This window comes from Leptodactylus fuscus, chromosome 9 (genome assembly GCF_031893055.1).
Source record: "Leptodactylus fuscus isolate aLepFus1 chromosome 9, aLepFus1.hap2, whole genome shotgun sequence".
Lineage (NCBI taxonomy): Eukaryota > Metazoa > Chordata > Amphibia > Anura > Leptodactylidae > Leptodactylus > Leptodactylus fuscus.
In genome coordinates this window covers 36811336-36825808 of record NC_134273.1, presented here as the reverse complement: position 1 = coordinate 36825808, position 14473 = coordinate 36811336, and the positions used below count along the sequence as shown (strand labels likewise).

The 14473-nt window shown below is 43.4% G+C and overlaps 1 pseudogene; it reads left to right on the top strand.

The window, feature by feature from the left end:
- Positions 1-2106, top strand: part of LOC142218199 (inter-alpha-trypsin inhibitor heavy chain H3-like) — a 72905-nt pseudogene extending 70799 nt beyond the window's left edge.
- Positions 2107-14473: the final 12367 nt, after the last annotated feature.

Here is a 14473-nt window from a genome sequence, read left to right as displayed (position 1 = left end):
TCCCTCCACCATTAATTGGTCCAAACTGGGCTGGTTAGAGGCTCCCTCCACCATGAATTGGTCCAAACTGGGGTTTTTAGAGGCTCCCTCCACCATGAATTGGTCCAAACTTGGCTGTTTAGAGGCTCCCTCCACCATTAATTGGTCCAAACTGGGCTGGTTAGAGGCTCCCTCCACCATGAATTGGTCCAAACTGGGTTTTTTAGAGGCTCCCTCCACCATGAATTTGCCCAAACTGGGCTGTTTAGAGGCTCCCTCCACCATGAATTGGTCCAAACTGGGTTTTTTAGAGGCTCCCTCCACCATGAATTGGTCCAAACTGGGCTGGTTAGAGGCTCCCTCCACCATGAATTGGTCCAAACTGGGGTGGTTAGAGGCTCCCTCCACCATTAATTGGTCCAAACTGGGCTGGTTAGAGGCTCCCTCCACCATTAATTGGTCCAAACTGGGCTGGTTAGAGGCTCCCTCCACCATTAATTGGTCCAAACTGGGCTGGTTAGAGGCTCCCTCCACCATGAATTTGCCCAAACTGGGCTGTTTAGAGGCTCCCTCCACCATGAATTTGCCCAAACTGGGCTGGTTAGAGGCTCCCTCCACCATGAATTGGTCCAAACTGGGGTTTTTAGAGGCTCCCTCCACCATGAATTGGTCCAAACTTGGCTGTTTAGAGGCTCCCTCCACCATTAATTGGTCCAAACTGGGCTGGTTAGAGGCTCCCTCCACCATGAATTGGTCCAAACTGGGTTTTTTAGAGGCTCCCTCCACCATGAATTTGCCCAAACTGGGCTGTTTAGAGGCTCCCTCCACCATGAATTGGTCCAAACTGGGGTGGTTAGAGGCTCCCTCCACCATTAATTGGTCCAAACTGGGCTGGTTAGAGGCTCCCTCCACCATTAATTGGTCCAAACTGGGCTGGTTAGAGGCTCCCTCCACCATGAATTTGCCCAAACTGGGCTGGTTAGAGGCTCCCTCCACCATGAATTGGTCCAAACTGGGTTTTTTAGAGGCTCCCTCCACCATGAATTTGCCCAAACTGGGCTGGTTAGAGGCTCCCTCCACCATGAATTGGTCCAAACTGGGGTTTTTAGAGGCTCCCTCCACCATGAATTTGCCCAAACTCTGCTGGTTAGAGGCTCAATCCACCCTGATTTTCAAAACAAATGTTGGTGCCAACCTCAACTTACTACAAGGGCCAAATTCACTGCTGGTGACAAGCTCTCCTCACTGCAAGTGCCAAATACACATGTTTCAAGGTGTTTTCCTACTGTCAGAGAGGTGGTATTGAGTGTGTAAAGTGTGTAGTTGTTAGGCTGTGATGTTGGGGTAATAGAGGGTCTTTGGTGTGTTAGATGCCCCCAGACATGCTTCCCCTGCTGTCCCAGTGTCATTCCAGAGGTGTTGGCATCATTTCCTGGGGTGTCATAGTGGACTTGGTGACCCTCCAGACACGGATTTGGGTTTCCCCCTTAACGAGTATCTGTTCCCCATAGACTATAATGGGGTTCGAAACCCGTTCGAACACACGAACATTGAGCGGCTGTTTGAATCGAATTTCGAACCTCGAACATTTTAGTGTTCGCTCATCTCTACTAACTATGTATTTTGTGGACTGTAAAAAAATGGATGTTGTATATCTTAGTATATTTTCGTGTTGTACCTGATTACCGGAGTCATGTAAGGAAGTTTCCTCTTGACTTGGGGCAATTGGGGATTTTTCCCTTCCTCTGAATCAACATTGTAGGGTTATAGGTTGGATTTGATCGACCTGTGTCCTCATCCAAACTCATCTCAACATCTACAAAAAAAAAATGTATGTGTTAATGTGAATAAAAACATAGATGTGTATTGGCACCCTAATGTTATTATGCAAAAGACAGACATTAGGTATAGAATAAAATATATTATGTCTGATTCACACTTAGATTTCTTCTATATTTGTTTATTTTATTATGGTGTCTTTTTAGGGGTGTACAAAGAAACTACCAAACAGACCACAAGAATGGCATGAAAATTCCCTGTTGGTTTGTGCATTACAATGGCAAAGGCCTATTAGATGGAACCCATACCGATTACATTGTACCTGATATTTTCAGTATCGCTTATTAGAAGTCATTACGGTTTCTTCTTATTTTTCACTAACTTTTTGGAAGGAAAGAGGTGTCAAAGGAGAAGAAAACACAACATTCTCTCATAATCATTCACATGACGTGACGAAAGATAACATGGCTGCAATAAAAGTATCGCTCACAACCACGGGCACAAACATATGCTTATAATGAATACCACGCAGTATACAGTATTTGAAACAATTATAACTACAATGATGTATCTGTAACGACAATTGTCAATAAATATCTGCCATGTTATAAAACATTGTGTCAGAGTCAATTTTTGCAGCAATGTAATGAATTAGCCCATGCAAAAATGTGATAACCAATGGGAAGGGAAATGCGACATTTTTGTATAGCACTGGTATATATGGAAGGAATATATGTATCTGTTTTATTGCAGTGTTTATCAGTGTCAGAGAAGATATTGAAATATTGCTCATTAAGTTAAGTAAAAAGATTATTATTGGCAGCAGACCGTAATATCTGACTGCATGTTCCCCAAAAATATGATTAATGTCAAAATTAATTTATTGACATTATCCTGGCTACAGACGACTTCCCCAACATTCTCACAATGGTGGGCTAAGGTCAACAACCAAAACTCAAGATGTGAGGAACTGCTCAGTTGGTCAAAGAGAAATCACTGTCAATATTTAGCAACTTTCACACCGTTCCCTGCACTATAACATGCCACCTGCAGATGGGACATCATATTCAGCATGACACGTTTGTTGTATTTTTTAATATAGAGATTTGGTGTACGGTAAGGGCTCGTTCACATTTGCGCCTGGTCTCCGTTCTGCAGGTTTCCGTTTCCTGCACAAAACAGGGGCAGGAGACGGAAACCTGCAGGACTCTTTCAAAGCCATTCATTTGAATGGGTTTGAAAGATGTCTGGCCATGAGCGGCGGTGAGCGTTTTATGCTCTCCACCGCGAAACCGGTTTTTTAAAATCAGACAGAGTCGGACATGCAGTACTCTGTGTCTGATTTAAAAAAAATGGCCGGACCCGGTCTGACATGTCCACATGATGATTTTATTTAATCTAAGGCTTTAAAGGGGTATTCCCATGACGCTTGTTCACTAACCTGCAGGTTGTTGTGCTCTCTTCACTTCCTGCTTTTCTTGGCAAATAGGTGGGCGGGGTTTCACTTGCACAGGATTGGTTGTAAATGAATTACCACAGTGTGAAGCTGATTTAGCAGAGCTGGATTTGAGTCAGTTTGCATTACGTACAGAGGTAACGGACTCCCTATCTCAGCCCTTATCATCCAAATTCAATTAAACTGACTGATAAGAGCTCAGAAATCTCTCACCTCCCCTATCTGTGTCATTTAAGTAGCGGAGCTTCTCAAACAGCTCAGAGCTGCTCCCAGCCCCTCCCTCCCCCCCTGAGAGCAGGCAGCTACATCACTTGACAAATAATCCCAAGGGCCATAGAAATGGAGTGTAAACAATTAAGTGAATAAGTTAAGATTGCGGCCAAACAAAGCAGTTTCGATAAAGCAATGCATTTAGGAAAAGTCTTAAATCCACATAAACTAGAAGTATAGATAGGATCCTTGTGATCGGACAACCCCTTTAAGAAGACCCTTCTGAAAAAGCAAACTTAACAGCACAAGTTCTTCAGCTCTTCATTAAGTTTAAATTTGTCACTCCTTTAAAATCGGGAAAAAGGGGAGGAAGACAAAATATTAATTGCTTATAAAACCATGGAAGGTACCATAATACTACATATACCTTAATTTCCTGACCTTAGGGGCCCTGTGGGCCTCAGTTGTTTTTTTTTTTTTAATAGGCCATTACCTGCTGGAGTCACTTCAGCAGATAACGGTTCTAAGGAAAATAATAAAGAAATGCAGAATTTCTCAGAAAGCAGCCGCATTAGTCAATATAGTAAATTACAGGATTCACTAATGACATTCTGCCAGACAATCAAAAGTTGTGTGGGACTTTAGTTACGTTTCAGTTGTGTGTATAGTGTTGCTATGCTGTCTTAACTAGTCCTGCCTATACAGTAGAGAGGTTGTTTATTTGCTCACTCTCTAATGATAATGAGATAACACCAGTCATTCTGTCACAGTTTACGCAGTAAAGCTGACAAGCCAGAAGTAGCTAAAAGTTGCAGCATATTGTGACTCCATTAGTGTCTATTGTGAAAACTGTAATTCTTCAAGAGTTTTTTTTTTTTCCTTTTGGAAAGAAACAAAAATGTTAAAACAGGTAATAATTTATAAAAACAGCCTTTACAATGACATCGTTATGTAATTATGACTCAATTATGACTTCAAATTAAGAACAAACACTTGTAATACAGTTTGCAGTGGGTTATGCAATGTTTTTTTTTGTCTTATTAGCTCGTAGAGGAAAAGCAAACTACTGCTATAAGTTTGCCAGCTCCAAAGGGAAGGGGAGGTGGGCTTTAAAGGGGCACCATTATTTCTCTTGGCAGTTCTATATCCCAGCTGATGTAGACTGAGTATTGATTTTCTACAGTGTCCACAAAAACTTTCCAATTACGGGGTACGTTGCAAGTGTACAGAAGACCTGAGCCAGTGTAACCCACTCTGCCTTTCCGATACTGTCAGCAGCAGCATCTGTCCTACTTCGCAAAAAAAAAAAAAATCTTACCTTCTTTATATTCCCTTACTTTTGCTGTTACGGTGCAGGAGGAAATTGTTTCTGCCATAATAATCTATGATATGCAATGACGAAAGAAGTGGTTTTGCAACGCTGTTTGGGTTTCATTCATTTCATTCTGGGTTATAAAGGTCTGTTTGTTTTTACCAGAAACCTTGAGAGATCGGAGCACACAAACTATTTTTAAAAAAAAAAACTTTTTTAAATATTGATAGAACAGGTTCTGAATGTAACATCGATCGCAAACGTGGACTGAAAGTGCAAGTTCAAAGTACTGATGGTTACTCCTTTTTTCCTTCTACTGTATGGACAGCAGGTCAGCAAGAAAATCTGTGCAGGATTTATTTGTAGTCTGTAGCACACAAAATAGTAGGATATTTTTAACCCTTTCCCGACTACTAGTACGGGGGATGCTGGGTGTTTGAAGATGGCGGCCGTTCGGGAGCTGGGTGTCTGCTGTTTTATACCTTTCTTCAAATCCACCCCATTCTGAATTTTTTTCCAGTACATTGTACAGAACAATTTGGGTTAGTTCACACGTGAATACGGTGTAGTATAATTTGGTCCAGGATAAAACCTCTTCAGGAATTAGGAAGCAGTTTTTGGACACTGAGGTGTTTTTTTGGATCGTTTTTTTTTTTTTTTTTACCAAAAACCACCTCAAAAAACACCAGGTGGTTTTCCCCTACCAGACAGTGAATGGACCTTAAAAAACTGCGTCACAGTTTTTGGGCACAGTTTTTGGCAAAAAAACGCAAAGCGGTTTCCGCCTCCCATTCACTTGTATTGACTTCCTGAGGTGGAATCCACCTCAAGAAAGGTCATGTCACTTCTTTTTTCCACTAGCGTTTTTTTTGCCGCTTGTAGACCTTTCTTGAGGTGGATTCCGCCTCAGGAAGTCAATACAAGTGAATGGGAGGCGGAAACTGCATTGCGGTCTACATAGAGCAACCATTGAGAGGGGATGGATTATGACGTGGAATCCGCACCATAATCCGCCCCCTCTGTGCCCGTGTGAACGAGCCCTTAATGGTAGCATCATGAAGGAAAAAATTTGTCCCACAAACATTAACCTCTTTACGCTAAATCACGTACAGGAATGTCAGGGAATGTGGTTAGTTCCCTCATTCCTACATGCCTGTATGTGATGGAGATCGCAGGGGCTCAGAAGCACCGATCCCCGCTGTTTAACCTTTAAGGTGCCATGATCAATAGTGATCATGGCATCCTAAGGGTTTACCGGCTATACAGAATGCCGCCGGTGGCATCAGTAGTCGGTTTTGGTTGTCATTTACAGCTAACACGCTACTCCTTAACCCCCTGCTCTGATCGGGGGGAGGAGGGGGATTAACCCCTTGGAGGCCGGCGCAATGCATCCAAAGGGTTCCGTTCTGTTGCTGCAGACACCCCCCGCAGCAAGATCAGGGGGTGCTGGCAGCTATAAATTGCATCCTGGGGTCTGGCCAGTAACCCCCCAGGCTGCTAAGACCCCCAAGTACCTGGTTGATCCTGCAGGGAGGAGAGGAAGCTAGTCATGCGTCTGCATAGACTAACTTCTTCTATAGACTGCAATACACGTGTATTGCAAGTCTATAGTATGTATAGAGCCAGCGATCCTCTCTGATCGCTGGTTCTAGTGTCCTTATAGGACAAATAAAAAAAATGTACAAAAAAAAGTTTAAAAAAAATAATAAAGTGTGTAAAAAAACAAAACAAAAACAGTTATAAACCCCCACAAACTCCCTATTTCTATACAAAATGAATTACATAAAAAACCCAAAATATTATATTGGGTATTGCCGCATCCGTAATAACCTGTACAGTAAATTCTTTCAGGGGTGCAGTTTTCAAAATGGGTCACTCTTTGGGAATTCCACTTTTCTGGTACCTTACAGACTCATGACAAACATGACGTGGCGTCCAGATTCCAAACACCTAAATCTCCAAAATTCAAATAGCGCTCTTTCCGTTCCAAGCCTCCCCATGTTCCCATACAGCAGATTACGTCCACATATGGGGTATTTCCGTGTTCATGAACAATTGTTTAACAAACTGTGTGTGTGTGTGTGTGTGTGTGTGTGTGTGTGTGTGGTTCTCCTTTAACCCCTTGTGAAAATGAAAACTTTGGGGATAAAGGGATGTTTCAGTAACTTTTCGCTTACACATCCCAAGGTTAGCAAAATCTGTGAAACTGCTATAGGGTCAAACTGCTCACTCTATCCCTTGACAAATTCTGTGAGGGGTATAGTTTCCAAAATGGGATCACTTTTGGGGGGTTTCCATTGTTTTAGTACTCTAGGGGCTCTGCAAATGAGACATGGCGCCTAAAGGTATTCCAGCAAATTCTGTTTTTCAAATGTCAAGTGTCGCTCCTTCCCTTCCATGCGCTGTCGTGTGCCCAAAAATCAGATTACACCCACATGTGGGGTATTTCTGTGCACGGGAGAAATTGCTTAACAAACTTTCAGATGCTTTTTCTACTTTATCCCTTTGTGAATATGTTAATTTTAGGTCTAAATGAATGTATTAGTGAAAAAAAATGAAATGTCTAAATTTCATCTCCCTATTATTTTTATTCTTATGAAATGCTTAAAGGGTTAACAAACATCCCAAATGCTGTTTTGAATAATTTGAGGGGTACAGTTTTGAAAATGGGGTGATTTGGGGGGGGGGTTCTATTATATAGGCCTTTATCATTCCTTTCAGAACTGAAGTCGTCCCTAAAAAATTAGTTTGGAGAATTTTCTTGTAAATCTGGAAAATCGCTGTTACACTTGTAAGCCTTGTAACGTCCAAAATAAATTAAAAGACAATCAAAAGATGATGCCAATATAAAGCAGAGATATGGGAGATAATATTTATTCATGTATAATGAAAGGTAATTTCTGCAATTTTTTCAGAGATATGCCATTTCAGTACCTGATTTGTTCCACCCAGCTTGTGTCAGCAGAGACATGCACTGCAAAAGTGTTAAGTAGTTATCCTGGGCACAACAGCATTTGGAGCGTTAATCTCTGATACAAGTCGAACACAACATATTACGCACTGAAATGACGTATTCCTGGAAAAATTTAAGCTTTTCCTATCACCGTCATCTGCATATTAATTTCTGGAAAATAAATTAATGCAACTCTTGGGGGTTAAAAATGATCTCTGTACCCCAGGGTACTCTTCAATGGTGTAGTTTCCAAAATGGGGTCACATGTCAGGAGATTCCACCTTACTGGCATTTCAGGGTTCTGCAAAAGTGATATGATGTCCAAAAACCAAACTGTCTAAATCTGTGCTCCAAAATAGCGCTCCTTCCCTTCTGTGCCGTCTATGCCCAAACAGCAATTTATACCCAGATATGACATTAAGTATGTTATCCCGGGTACACCAGTGTTATACATGTGGCATAAACTGCAGTTTGGGCACACAGCAGGGCGCAGAAGGGAAGGAGTGAGATGTGGCTTTTGGTGCGCAGATTTAAATGTTTGGTATCTGGACGCTATGTCATGTTTGTAGAGCCTGTAAGACATCAGAAAAGTGGAATCCCCAAAGGAGTGATCCCATTTTGAAAACTGCACCCCTCAAAGAATTTATCAGTGTAGAGAGCAGCGGATGGTGAAGAATGAATATGTAAACAGTGCAGATTGCATTGCAAACATCAAATTCCCTACTATATCCCCATTAGCTCCTATGATTGGGATGGGGGGTCATTCTGGGGGTCACTTCTGGTGTCTTTTCCCTTGTAAGCTCTAAACCTGGTGTGTACCTTGATATACGCTTGCACTGCTTATATACTCCCTTCCCTGCCACAGCCAGTTGTGTTGTAATGATTTGGTGATTTTTTGGGAGTTTTTGTCTTTACATTGCTAGATGCTATATTTTTCTTATTTTTCTGGTGATGTGGCCAAATAATGGTTTGTTTTTTGCAGGATAAGATATATTTTGTAATGACTTCATTTTTGTGTGCCTACAACTTCTAAAATAAATTTAATTAACTCTTTCTTGGTGGATTAAAAACAAAAAACAAAACAAAACAGCAATTCTGCCATAGCGTTTTACCTTTTAAATTTTTTTGCCATGCAGCGTACAGCATAAGTAGCATGTTACCTTTATTCTGTGCGTCTGTAAGATTACGGCGATACCTAATATATTGGTTTTTTTTTTATGTGTTACTAATTCTGCAGAACAAAAACCCATAAATCAATTATTTTTGCATTGCCACCTTTTGACGTGTAATGTTTTTATTTTTCGGTTTAGTTGAGGGCTTAGGTTTTGCGGGGCAACCTGTGCTTTTTCATTGGTACTGTTTTGGGGTATGTATGACTTTTTTAAATCACTTTTTATAGCATTTTTTTGTAAGGCAAAATGTGCAAAAACCTTTATTTCCGGTGGATTCTTTCCGATTCTTTCCCAAGGTTCGCTGTGCAGGTTAAATATTGTTTCAGATATATTGTACAGGTTGTTACAGATGCGATGATACCAAACGTATTGTTTTTATTAATTATATATAATTCAGTTTATATAGGAAAAGGGAATTTTTGGAGCTTTATAACTATATAAATTTTTTTTTACACTATTTATTTATTTATTTAACATGTCATATAAGGACACCTGAGCCTGCGATCAGAGATCATGGCTGGCTCAGAGCTATAGACTGCAATACACATGTATTGCAGTTTAGAGAGGAAGGCAGCCTATGCAGATGTATAGGCTGACTTCCTTCATCGCAGGCAGGATCAACCAGGTAATTGGGGGTCCTAGCAGCCTGGGGGCACTGACCAGACCCCAGGCTGAAAATTATAGATGCCAACACCCCCTGATCTTGCCACAGGGGGTGCCGGGGGTGTCAACTGTAACATGACAGAAGCCTTTTGATGCCGCGGTCATGTTTGACCCCAGATACAGCTAACACCAGCTTCCGATGCCGCCTGTGGCTTTCATTGTCTTTGACAAATCCCTAAGATGCCATGGTCTCTAATGATCGTAGTTAGAGATGAGCGAACAGTGTTCTATCGAACACATGTTCGATCGGATATCAGGGTGTTCGCCATGTTCGAATCGAATCGAATCGAACACCACGTGGTAAAGTGCGCCAAAATTCGATTCCCCTCCCACCTTCCCTGGCGCCTTTTTTGCACCAATAACAGCGCAGGGGAGGTGGGACAGGAACTACGACACTGGGGGCATTGAAAAAAATTGGAAAAAGTCATTGGCTGCCGAAATCAGGTGACCTCCATTTTAGACGAATAGTGGATTTCAAATCCGGGTCATATGAGAATGTGAACTTTGTGACTATGAGACAGGGATAGCTGTACAGGCAGGGATAGCTAGGGATAACCTTTATTTAGGGGGGAATGTTATTAAAAATAACTTTTTGGGGCTCTATCGGGTGTGTAATTGTGATTTTTGTGAGATAAACTTTTTCCCATAGGGATGCATTGGCCAGCGCTGATTGGCCGAATTCCGTACTCTGGCCAATCAGTGCTGGCCAATGCATTCTATTAGCTTGATGAAGCAGAGTGTGCACAAGGGTTCAAGCGCACCCTCGGCTCTGATGTAGCAGAGCCGAGGCTGCACAAGGGTTCAAGCGCACCCTCGGCTCTGATGTAGGAGAGCCGAGGGTGCACTTGAACCCTTGTGCACCCTCAGCTCTGCTACATCAGAGCCGAGGGTGCGCTTGAACCCTTGTGCACACTCTGCTTCATCAAGCTAATAGAATGCATTGGCCAGCGCTGATTGGCCAATGTATTCTATTAGCCTGATGAAGTAGAGCTGAATGTGTGTGCTAAGCACACACATTCAGCTCTACTTCATCGGGCTAATAGAATGCATTGGCCAGCGCTGATTGGCCAGAGTACGGAACTCAACCAATCAGCGCTGGCTCTGCTGGAGGAGGCGGAGTCTAAGATCGCTCCACACCAGTCTCCATTCAGGTCCGACCTTAGACTCCGCCTCCTCCGGCAGAGCCAGCGCTGATTGGCCGAAGGCTGGCCAATGCATTCCTATGCGAATGCATACTTAGCAGTGCTGAGTCAGTTTTGCTCAACTACACATCTGATGCACACTCGGCACTGCTACATCAGATGTAGCAATCTGATGTAGCAGAGCCGAGGGTGCACTAGAACCCCTGTGCAAACTCAGTTCACGCTAATAGAATGCATTGGCCAGCGCTGATTGGCCAATGCATTCTATTAGCCCGATGAAGTAGAGCTGAATGTGTGTGCTAAGCACACACATTCAGCACTGCTTCATCAAGCCAATACAATGCATTAGCCAGTGCTGATTGGCCAGAGTACGGAATTCGGCCAATCAGCGCTGGCTCTGCTGGAGGAGGCGGAGTCTAAGATCGCTCCACACCAGTCTCCATTCAGGTCCGACCTTAGACTCCGCCTCCTCCAGCAGAGCCAGCGCTGATTGGTCGAGTTCCGTACTCTGGCCAATCAGCGCTGGCCAATGCATTCTATTAGCCCGATGAAGTAGAGCTGAATGTGTGTGCTTAGCACACACATTCAGCTCTACTTCATCGGGCTAATAGAATGCATTGGCCAGCGCTGATTGGCCGAATTCCGTACTCTGGCCAATCAGCACTGGCTAATGCATTGTATTGGCTTGATGAAGCAGTGCTGAATGTGTGTGCTTAGCACACACATTCAGCTCTACTTCATCGGGCTAATAGAATGCATTGGCCAATCAGCGCTGGCCAATGCATTCTATTAGCGTGAACTGAGTTTGCACAGGGGTTCTAGTGCACCCTCGGCTCTGCTACATCAGATTGCTACATCTGATGTAGCAGTGCCGAGTGTGCATCAGATGTGTAGTTGAGCAAAACTGACTCAGCACTGCTAAGTCTGCATTCGCATAGGAATGCATTGGCCAGCCTTCGGCCAATCAGCGCTGGCTCTGCCGGAGGAGGCGGAGTCTAAGGTCGGACCTGAATGGAGACTGGTGTGGAGCGACCTTAGACTCCGCCTCCTCCAGCAGAGCCAGCGCTGATTGGCCGAATTCCGTACTCTGGCCAATCAGCACTGGCTAATGCATTGTATTGGCTTGATGAAGCAGTGCTGAATGTGTGTGCTTAGCACACACATTCAGCTCTACTTCATCGGGCTAATAGAATGCATTGGCCAGCGCTGATTGGCCGAATTCCGTACTCTGGCCAATCAGCACTGGCTAATGCATTGTATTGGCTTGATGAAGCAGTGCTGAATGTGTGTGCTTAGCACACACATTCAGCTCTACTTCATCGGGCTAATAGAATGCATTGGCCAATCAGCGCTGGCCAATGCATTCTATTAGCGTGAACTGAGTTTGCACAGGGGTTCTAGTGCACCCTCGGCTCTGCTACATCAGATTGCTACATCTGATGTAGCAGTGCCGAGTGTGCATCAGATGTGTAGTTGAGCAAAACTGACTCAGCACTGCTAAGTCTGCATTCGCATAGGAATGCATTGGCCAGCCTTCGGCCAATCAGCGCTGGCTCTGCCGGAGGAGGCGGAGTCTAAGGTCGGACCTGAATGGAGACTGGTGTGGAGCTATCTTAGACTCCGCCTCCTCCAGCAGAGCCAGCGCTGATTGGTCGAGTTCCGTACTCTGGCCAATCAGCACTGGCCAATGCATTTCTATGGGGAAAAGTTAGCTTGCGAAAATCGCAAACTGACAGGGATTTCCATGAAATAAAGTGACTTTTATGCCCCCAGACATGCTTCCCCTGCTGTCCCAGTGTCATTCCAGGGTGTTGGTATCATTTCCTGGGGTGTCATAGTGGACTTGGTGACCCTCCAGACACGAATTTGGGTTTCCCCCTTAACGAGTTTATGTTCCCCATAGACTATAATGGGGTTCGAAACCCATTCGAACACTCGAACAGTGAGCGGCTGTTCGAATCGAATTTCGAACCTCGAACATTTTAGTGTTCGCTCATCTCTAATCGTAGTATCTTAAAGGTTAAACAGTGGGGATCGGTTTGATCACCATCCCTGCTGTTGCAGGTGGTGCCTGGCTGTCAGAAACAGCTGAGCTCCCATGGAGATCGGATGGGCTTTGCTTCTGAGCCCGTGCGATCTATTTCACGTACATGCACGTGGAGATATGGTAACTAACTACATTCTCCCACGTACATGTACGTGAGAATGCGGAAGGGGTTAAGGACCTGCACAACTAGGTAGCAATGAAACAGTTAATTAGCATAATTGATTGCATAAGAACTTCCACTTTTCACTATTTATTTGTGTTTTGACTAGAGAGGGTTTTTTCACTTAATCTTTAAGTTGGGAGGGTATGCTGAGCTGCCTTGGACTCAAATGAAGCATGATTCCAGGTAAACCCAATTTTAGGGGGCATTCACACAATGTAGCGTGAAGCTGATTCTGCCACGTGGCAGAATCAGCGCTGATAAAAAGACTCCCATTGACTTCAATGGGTTCCGTTTAACGCATGTAAAACATTGAAATCAATGGGAGGCTTTTTATCAGTGCTAATTCTAGCACAAGTTATCATGGCAGAATCAGCGACGCGTTACTCCGTGTGAATGCACCCTTATACTTCTTATTTGTCCTGTGGCAGCACAGATGGGATCTAGCTAGCTACCTAAGGGGAGAAGTTTTGGAAAAGTATTAAAGGGATTCTACCATTAAAACCTTTTTTTTTGTGGATAAGACGTTAGAATAGCCTTTAGAACCTTTAGACATGGTCTCTGCTGCACCGTTCCTTAGAAATACCGTTTTTTACCGGCATGCAAATGAGTTCTCTTGCAGCGATGGGGGCGGGCCCCAGCGCTCAAACAGTGATGAGGGCGTCCCCACGGCTGCCAGAGAATTGTCTCCAGCGCCACCTCCTTCTTCGTCTGCAGCGTCATCTACAATGTCTTCTTCCGGCGCAGGATCATAACTTCTAGGCGTCGGGCCTTGAGCAGAGCAGACTGCACAGGCGCACAGGCCACGGGAAAATGGCCGCTAACAATACTGGTGTTCATGCTTGTCTTCAGTTCCTTTCACTTTTATGGGGCTTCCAGAAAGGTCGAGTCAAAACCATTGACTTGTTTGTCCCATGGAAATAAAACGTGCAGTGCCTGAGCATGCCCACTACTGCTCCATTCACTTTGAACTCTTTATCATATTAACAGTAAAATTGTTTCATCTCAACATCACATATAGAACATACTGAGAACTTATAGACATTGCTGCTTTGTCACACAACATTTAAGGTCATATCACAAAGATATCCTTTCTTTTGCAATTTACTCCCCTGATTTTTACCTTCATTTCTTGTCCTTCTTTTCCTTTCTTTCCTTCCCTATCATTCTGTGTATTTTGTTTAGAATATTTTCTTTCCATAAATAAAAATGTTAATTCTGGAAGTTTGGGGCAGCCATCATACAAGTGACAAGGACTCTTCATGCCTTACTTTGCTCATGTTACATGTTTATATTATTCTCCCAAGCATTGACTTCTGCTGAGTATAGGCGGATCATCAACGCCAACAACACGCCGACAAAGCCGCAGGCAGAGGCTAGTATGTTTATATTACTCTCCCAAGCATTGACTTCTGTATATACTGGTCCCCTATGTGGGGGATTTACTGTTTACTCTCCATAGAGTTTATATCAATAGAGAATTAGCAAATGTTGACCAAATGGTCACGAGCAATTACTTAACTTGATGTTACTTATTAACATGGCTTCTCATACTGTTTTTGCATAGTTTGGTTTCTACCTGACAATATTCATTCTCGAC